The sequence below is a fragment of the Pezoporus wallicus genome, unplaced genomic scaffold (genome assembly GCF_028554395.1).
Source record: "Pezoporus wallicus isolate ANWC-B61680 ecotype Strahan unplaced genomic scaffold, APGP_CSIRO_Pwel_v1 contig_2, whole genome shotgun sequence".
In the NCBI taxonomy this organism is placed as follows: Eukaryota; Metazoa; Chordata; class Aves; order Psittaciformes; family Psittacidae; genus Pezoporus; species Pezoporus wallicus.
In genome coordinates, this window is record NW_026639478.1 from 411,589 (window position 1) to 420,810 (window position 9,222).

Here is a 9,222-nt window from a genome sequence, read left to right on the forward strand (position 1 = left end):
AGTTACCAGAGACACCTGCATTTACAACATCTGTGCAATCATAACTTGGAAAAGAGGGGTTTTCTGATCTGGCAAAAATCCAGTGTTGCCTACAGGAAAACAGTGGTGGTGCTTCTGATCAGAAAACAAGGAAATCAAAATCACTGCTCCGTTGTGGAATGTGGAAAGTATCAGTATCAGTACAAAGTAAATGCCGTGACTCGGCAGGGACTGGGGAGCAATGTAAGCTGAGATACGCACAAACAAAGAGGAAAGGTGGAGCTGGGCATTTTTAGCATATTTAACATTGCCTGTTAATTTCCTCACTAATGAATATTGCTGATCTTATCAGGTGGAAATTTGGAGGAAGTTTGTACACTAATAGTTAAAAATGTAATCAAGTCTTTGAAAGCAATGAAAGTAAAAGCCACTGCTGGGGAAATATCCAAACTGTAAATCATTAATATTCTTTCACCACTTTCAGGTAGTATCAAACATACTGGAATCTGAATGGAAACAAACGGGGTTTCCTGTTGGCTTTATGATGTATCAGAGCACCTCCAGATGCTTTTTTGTTTAATTATTCTGGATAAAATACTAGGATAACATTGGTGTTATCTAAGAGTGGGCATTGGAAACTATCCTATCTTACAAAAACAGAAACCTCTGACACAATTAGATCTGAGTCCAGCATTCTGCCTCCTATAGCAACCCCTACTAAACATTTCTGGGAAAGATACAAAAAAAAAGTACAACATGGACTGACTCATTTTTAATTGTTCCATCTTTCTGCTAAAAGGAAGATTTAACCAAAACAGCTGGCTAGAAAAAGTAACACTCAACTATTAAAGACTGGTGTAATAAATTTTCTTTCTGGAAACAGGTTATAGAGTACATAAGAAGAAAAAATGCAATTTGAAAGGAAGTACTTGAATCGTTTCAATCAGGGAGTTAGAGATAATTCATCTGCAGTAGAGCTATTTCATCTGTGGCTAAAATTTTGGTGTCCAACTGAGTATGTGGCATTTAGATGACCAAACAGATTCCTCCTTCTCTCCCAGCTTCCATCTTCAACAAAGAAAATCCATTTCACCCATCCACATTAACCACTTCTCTTTACCTTAATGTGACTGACCCTAATGCTTACAGTCTCATAACTTCCTCTTTTATCAACATACGTAAACCCACATCCTTCCCCTGCTTTGCTTTGCTGTCTCTTCTGGAAGTTTCCTGCACCTCTTCCCACCAGCAGTTTGTCTTTGATGCCCTCAGCCTGTTGTTTGCATTGTGATCAGCCCTGGGTGAGCAAGAAATCCCAGGCAGACCCCAGGCTACCTGTTGTCTTCCCACCGTTCTGCCTCCACAGAGCTGAGTACTCATCTCCATCTGGCAAGTGGAACTCTGCACCAGTATGTGTCTGTTGCGAGGGCTCCAGACACATCATGGATTTCAGCCTCCTGATTTCTGTTCCAGCAGTAATAATGAAATAGGCTGTCCCTGCCTATGCAGATCCCCACATTTAAGAAGGCCTGAGATGAACTTTTTCACATGTGCACGCTCTGATGGGTCCAGCTGATGCAAATGCTTGTCATCATTAATGTTTTGAATCATTAATTCAGTCCATCAATTGGTGTGAGTCAGGTACAGTTAGGTGCCCACACAAACTAGGAGAGACATATGACAACAGGCATAAGTAAGGCCTGCCAAGGAAGTGTGGATGCCTCACAGCCTTCTTTTAAACACAACACTATGCAGTTTCTTCACAAGTCAAACCATGCATATGAAAAGTTTGTGAGCAATACAAAATGTAACCAATCTGTTCTCCCCAGAGACTCTTAACAAGTGACCCTAAGGACCAGCAGCATTCAGATGAATATAAATACATCACATACGAATAATAAGCCATATGGTGTCAAGAACCATGAGTGAATAATAAAATTATACACTATCAATCAGTATCAATATATTTAAGAATATTCCTCGTTCCAGTTCTGCTAGACTTTGATTGTGGGACTCAAATCTGGTATTGCCATCTCACCTGTAAAGTAATCCAGGCTGTAATGGGTCACAAAAATTCAACTTTAACAGTTTGAGGTGTCAGTTTTTCTTGCAAGAGGAGTAATCTCCGCTTTCTAGTTTAACCATAACTCTCAAATGAAGAAAATGAAAAGAACTGAGCTTCTGAAAAGAGTACAAAAGCAAGGCTATTCCTCTCTTCTCAGCACTGTGCCGTTATTGACTAACTACATCCACAAAACCCTCACACAGAAAAGAGGAGACTGTCACTGCAGAGTAGTCATTGACTTTGAATTCTTCCTACACATTGCAAGATAAAAGTAGCACATGATAAATCACTGAAAACAGTCTTAAGGGCTGGATTCAACCCCTGCCTTTGGGGTACAAAATCTGGGAATACTGTTGTCCAAAGGAGAGTGTGGCACAGGCCCTGCTTGTCTGTTGAGACACCCAGCACCCTTCCCAGTGACATTCTTCAGGCTCAGTCCTTGACAATCTAAATGTCAGAGAGCACAAGTGCACAAATCTCACCAGAGCAGGGCAGTGAAAAGCCCACTTGAGCCTCAGGATGTTCCTCAACCTGGACCAAGCTACTGGGATTCTAGCTTCAGGAAAGAACCAGAGGAAACCCCTCAGCATAGTTGCTCTCAGCTAGCTCCCAACAGGAGCCTCCATGAGAAGAGTTCCCTCCAACCTCTGTGGAAGTTCAGAGTGCTTCCCCTGCACCCAGCCATGGAGAAAGACCTGGAGCCACTATGGCTCTGTAACAGGCAGGGGCCAGCTCAGCCTCAGGATGCAGAGGAGTTAAGGTAAAGAGAGCACCCTGGAAGGAATGCCGGCACAAGAAAGAATTTGAGGGAATTCAAAAGTAAGAGAGTTTCTGTCAGTGCTACCAAGTCTTACCTTGCTCCTCCAAGGCTGCAGTGGGCTGAACAGCACCTGGTGCATGGTGTTAGGACACTTTGTAGGCTCTTTGCTTCAGCACAGTACTGCAGGCTGAGGTTAAACACCATTTTTCTAGGACCACTGTAGCTATAAGTTCAATGACAGGCCAGGTGAGCACAAATATACAGAGGAGTCAGACCCCTACACCAGCAGCTGACCTCCAGTATTACCTATATGTAAACACATTGACTCTGCGGCATCTGTGTGTTCGCCGCCTTGTGCATAGCCCTGCAATCCACTACTTTTTATATCAGATCCATGTATGCAATAACTTTTGTTTTAGCAAAACCTCATCCTACTAACTGGAAGCACCTCCTGCTTAACAGCCACATATTTAGCCATTACATTAAAATATCCTTTATATGAACCACTTTATGAGTCAGAAAGTAAATTTGAGCAGTTGCTTGTGAATGAGATCACACAACTAACTATGACAGGTCCTGATAACATCAGTTTAAATGTTCAGAAGAAGACAAGAAAGCACATCTGATATTAGGAATAACTAGAGAAGAAACAGAGTCAGATTGTGGTACTGTTTAAATCTCTGATTTGCTTGTGCCTTGAATTATGCAGTTAGTCCTGGTTTCCTGATCTGAAAAAGGATACAGCAGATGTGGAAAAAGAATCAGAGAAATGCAAAAAAGGCATGGAAACTTCATACACAAAACAAAAGGGTTTTGAGCAATGTGGTCTAGTGGAAGGTGTCCCTGCCCACGGCAAGGGGGCTGGAACTAGATGATCTTTAAGGTCCCTTCCAACCCAAACCATTCTGTGATTCTTCAGCCAAGGGAAGAGATCATGGAAAGGGAAATTACAGACATTACCAAAAGATGATGAGCAACACAGATGGTCCATGAATGTTGATTGTGGCCTCCAATACAGGAATTAGAGGATATTAAAAAGAACCTTGTGGGAACAAGGTTCAGAAAAATGGATGTGGGATGCAACAGAGAAGGTGCTTTGGCAAGGAGTTTGTATTTTTGTACATATTGCCCCTTGTGGTAACCGCAGCCACTAAGGGTCTGTCTCCCTCTCCTATACTCCCTTCAGGTTTTTATACATGCTGATGAATTTTAGCCCAGCCTTGTCTCCTCCGTGCTGAAGAGTCCCAGCTCTCTGAGCCTCTCATCCTAGGAGAGGTGCTCTAGTCCCTGAATGGTCTTTGTGGCCCTGCACTGAACTCACTCTAGTTCATCTGTATCTTTCTTGTACTGGCAAGCCCAGTAAAGACAGCTGAGTAAAGACTTACCAGCAAAGAAGGCACTGAGTACCTCAGCCTTCTCTGTGTCCTGCATCATCCTCTGCGTTCAGCAGTGGGACACATTTTCCCTGGTCTTCCTTGTTATGTTCTTGAATAATCCTCTTGTGTTGCCCTTTATACCCCTCACCAGATTCAAATCCAGGTAGGCCTTGGCTTTCCCAACCCTATCCCTGCAAGATCAAACAACAGCTCTATCATCCTGCTGGGTCTCCTGCCCCTGTTTCCACCTCCTATACACTTCCTTACTACGTGTGAGTTCAGCTGGTCTAAATCTGTTCCTCCATATCACATCATCTCCATCATCTCCTCTCCAGCAGCTTTCAGGCTCTTCTCTTCACAGTTTTCCTACATGAATTTCATTTCCATTTTAGTGACCCATTCAAGTCCTTAAAAGCAAACCATCCCATCTGCACTCATCACACAGCTTTGATTCAGTCTTTGTACTCCTGAAGACTGCTGTTTACCACCCTGGGGTTCTACCTGTCTTAGCAAGTATTTCAGCACAGCAGAGGCAGATTTGTAAGGAGAAGCCAGCTGTTCAAGCTAAATATTTCATTGAGTTTCACCTTGACCTAAGACTAGCACAGGCCAGCAGCATGGAATGAATACACAACAGCAGTTGTAGCCTGTCAGATAAACTCCTGGAGCAAGACTCTGGCTATACTGAATCCAAAAAGAATCCATTTCACACCCACAGGCAGTTCCATGGTGCAAATTACGGATTCTAGAATGCTGACTGAGAGGGGCACTAGAATATCATCTAGCCCTGTTTTCACTGATCTCTTTCTATTGTTGATTCCGTGTCCCCATAATTTCATCCAACTTGTTTGGTGGAGTCTTGACTTATCTCACTGGTATATGCAATGAGTTTGCAAATGGCAATGGCTCATCTACTTGGTTAGCTAACAACATCATAGTTGATGTTCCTTAGGCAAGATTTCTCTGGCATTACTTTGTGTTTTCCTTCCTGTGGCTACAGAAACACAATTAAATCCAGGAAAAGTCAAACTAATAAATCCAGAAAGAAAACATGATTTCTATTAAATTATATTGTTTAGTATTTTTCCCCTCAATAAGTATTTTTTTCCCTTAACAGTCTTCCAATACACTGGATTTTATATGCAACAGACACACTTCCAAAAAACTTCCCAGCAACCATTGACACCAAGAGTGAGGGCACTGCTTAACACCAGCAGTTGAACCACTGTGGCGTTGTTGATAAAACGCTGCTGAAAGTATGCACCTGAGCAAGACACACAGCACACAGGCACTTCTGCAGTGATGAAGAGAAGGCTGTTCCCAACACCTAATTTTTTTTGTTCTTTCCTTCTACACTTCAAACCAAATCACAAAGCCATCCCTGCAGAGCAAAGGGCTTATCAAAGAAGCATGAGGAAAACTGATGCTAATTCCATATTATGCATCTCCGTGGCTTGTACGTATTGCTGGTGACACTGCCAGGGAAAGCGCTTTGTTTGCCTTCTCAGGGCTACAGCTGGGAGTAGAGGGGTGTCACCCCTCACCCTTGTGCTAAGACATCAGTGCTTGACTGGACTGTTTGCCTTGGTAGGACTGATTTTTAGTCAGAGCGGTTAATGATACCTGCAAGTCCTACCGCTTTTGTGAAAGAGTTAGGAACAATAGGAAGTAACTGCACTTGGTCCAGACAGTTCTTTCACAGTTTTTCTAGTACAGGTAAAGCCCCTCCTAAACTGTGTACTAGAAGAGGAGAAAAGCTCCTAAACTATGAACAAATAACAAAACCGCATGCGTATGTCAGCTCTGTTGTGGATCTTCATTCATCTCCCCCAGTTCAGAGATCCTGCCCTCATCTGTTCATGCTGCTCAAGGCTCTGTCACTGTAAGTTTACACTTCAGCATTTGCCCTGGCTTATCTGCTATGCTATTTTTTGCCTTTTCCATTCCTTCATGAGGCTTTTACTGTTTCTCTTTTCCCTTTTCTTTTTTTTCCTATGAATCAATCTGAACCAATTTTTCTGCCAGCTTGCAGTTCTCTGCAAACCTTTGAGATTGACTCATGTTCAGAGAAACATTTCAGATGCTCCTGTCATACTTAGTGTCAGCTCTCATTTTAAAGTCTTAGCATTGCAGGAATTTCAACTATTGCTTTTTCTTGATTTAAAGGTTGTTTTCTAGACTATTTGCTTGCAAAGAAAATCCTGACAGTGTCACCTGTAAGAAACAGATGGCGATTAAGTTATTTTTAATCAATGTAGGCATCAAGCTATTCTCAGGAAACCTACCGTTTCTGAACAGGAGGGGACGATAAATCAAATTGGAAACATCTTTCTTTTCTTTCTTCATTCATACTCAGCAAGTGTATTTTTCATTTACTTTCCCCTATGAATTCTATCCCTTTGTTTTTTCACTCGGAAGACTGGTGGAATACTTGCCAGCATTCAGTTCATTTTCTTAGCTCTGCCAGCTCATTTATATGCCTGCATGCTAAATATGCTTTTTTTTAAATGACTGTTCAAGATCCTGTATAGCACATTTGATTGAAAACGTATTTTATGACTATTTATGTAATTTTAATGTCTTTTATTTCTATTCCTTAAACTAACAGTCCATCAAATAATGTACAGCCGATATTAAAGTTGACAAACATTGAATGACGTTTTGAGTCTTTCATGTGGATTTTAGACAGTATACTTCGGTTTTCCTGTCTTAGCCTTTTGTCTGATAGAATTCCAAAGGCATTATTTAATTTTTTTCTTTTTCAAACTATGCATCTATAGGGGACTGCATTCTGTCTCACCAGCATTGTTGTGTATTGCCCGGAGGCAGTACCTTGTTTCCCCTTTTTCTACTTTGCTTGTTACTCAGCACTTTTAAGGCATTGATCATGCATAATTCGAAAACTGCTTATACTGTTTTGTAAAATCATAAAAATGACCAGCGAGTAGATAATCGTAAGCAAGAAAGTAACTTCCTCAGATCACCGAGACCAGACGGCGCTGGAGTTTGTGCTAACACCTTTAGGCTGTACTACCACCCACCGGCTTAGAGTAGAATCAACACAAGCAGCGGAGCGGACAAAGCCTCTACTCTGCACCTGCAGCACAGCTTGCCACGGTAAACTCACTCATACAAGGCTGTGGATCCCACCAGTTGGAGACTCCTCATGCCTGATGGATTTAACAGCAGTGGCTAGTGAGATTACCAACTCCCATTATGCTCCTTTTTGGCAATAGCTAAATCTGATGGGGATTTTGGCTTTTCAAAGCAGGGCTTCAGTCTGGGCATGTGGGATTTTTTCTACAAAAACTGAGGGAGTTTGAAAGTGTCATCACTTACTTGTGGGACAGAGTAAGTGATGACACTCTGTGTCATAGAATCATAGAGTAGTTAGGGGTGGAAAGGACCTTCAGATCATCTAGTTCCAACCCCCCTGCCATGGGCAGGGACACCTCACACAGTGTCATCTGATGACACTTACTCTTTGTCATCTGTGTCCCGTCATTCTGTGGGACAGAATGCAAATTAATCTTGCTACTGATTTCTTGGTATTGCAGGTAAAATTACTTAACCTTGAAGGTTATTGTTAGCAGAAGTAATGATCTGCTCTGGGTTTTGATAATGCCAGTGTAACCCAGTGGCTCTTTAAATCTTTAAACAATTCATTATTTGGTCAGGTAAGTCATCAAATCTGTGAATCCTTCTATTTCTTTGGGCTTTACAGCACCTGCAGTAGCACTGCTAAAGAGTAGAACAAAAATAAAATGCACCTAACCAGATCAAAATCTGTAGCATTATCTCTACTAGAACTTTAAAACATTTTCTTCATGTCATAAAAGTAAGATTTGTGTGCAGACTTTTTTGATGATACTAAATATTAGCTCATTTCACACACTCAGTAACGAACCTTTAGCAGCTCACCTCATTAAACGTGATGCCCTGCTTTACAGCAGTTCTATCGAAAAAGCTCTCAATGTTAAAAATAGGTAATGTAGTGCTACTGTTACTGTCTTTGTATTTTGGAGGAGCAAGAGGAGAAAGATAAATATTGTCCAGAGAAAGACAGAGGTATGGCTTTCTGGATATATGAATATTAGTATCAGTGATTTTTGAGGTTTAGATTTTATTTGCAGCTGGCAAATATAGTGAATATCAAGCCTAATTCATAATATAGTTACTACTGGGTTTAGACTAATACAAGGTAACAACAACAGACAGATTAAAGGAACATTCCATGAGTCTTTTACTGAGAGTGAACACTTGGGATTTTGTTTATGCTACTCCTGCTTGGTGAGAGCGATCACAATCAAGGAGTCAGCTGAGGTAGTAAATTCAAAAGCAGAGTAAGCATGTAGGTCTTGTCAGTACTATGAGAACACCATAACTTTTTAAGTGTTCTAGACTGTAGTTCACAGCTGAACTGTGACCTTGCTATTTATTTTGTATCATTTATTTAAAAAAACCCCACAGTTTACTGTCAGTAATCTTATAGCATTTCCTTCATAAAACTGCCATGGATTGTCCATTATTTTCAGTAATAAAAATATTTTAGAGCATTTCAAACAAAACTGTACTAGTTATAGGAATTGCGTGAGTTTTCTTTGTGGTGTGCTTTGAAGATATTTTTTTTTTTCCCCACAAACAACTGTTCAACATAAATGCCCACTTCAGAATATGTTAATTTTTTCTCTTATTTATATTATGACAAATACTCAGCTGTATAAACTTGCTGAGATCTTTATTACCTTAATATTTTAAATTATATCATGTGTTTAAAATAACTGCATTTTAGCTCCATCCAGCAGAGGGCAAAGTTCTTAAAAAAATGATTAATTTCATTAGAAATTTGTTCTAAAGTTACTTTAAAATGTTTTGTAATGTCAGCATAAGTGTGTTTAAGAGTATTTGACCGTAGCCTTATGTTACTGCACTAAGCAGCCATTTCATTAGATTTCACTGAGGAGTGATAAGCCTTCAAAGACTATTTATGCATAACCTGAAAAGTACCACACCTTTTGGAAATGCAAGTGTTGCTGCAGTGG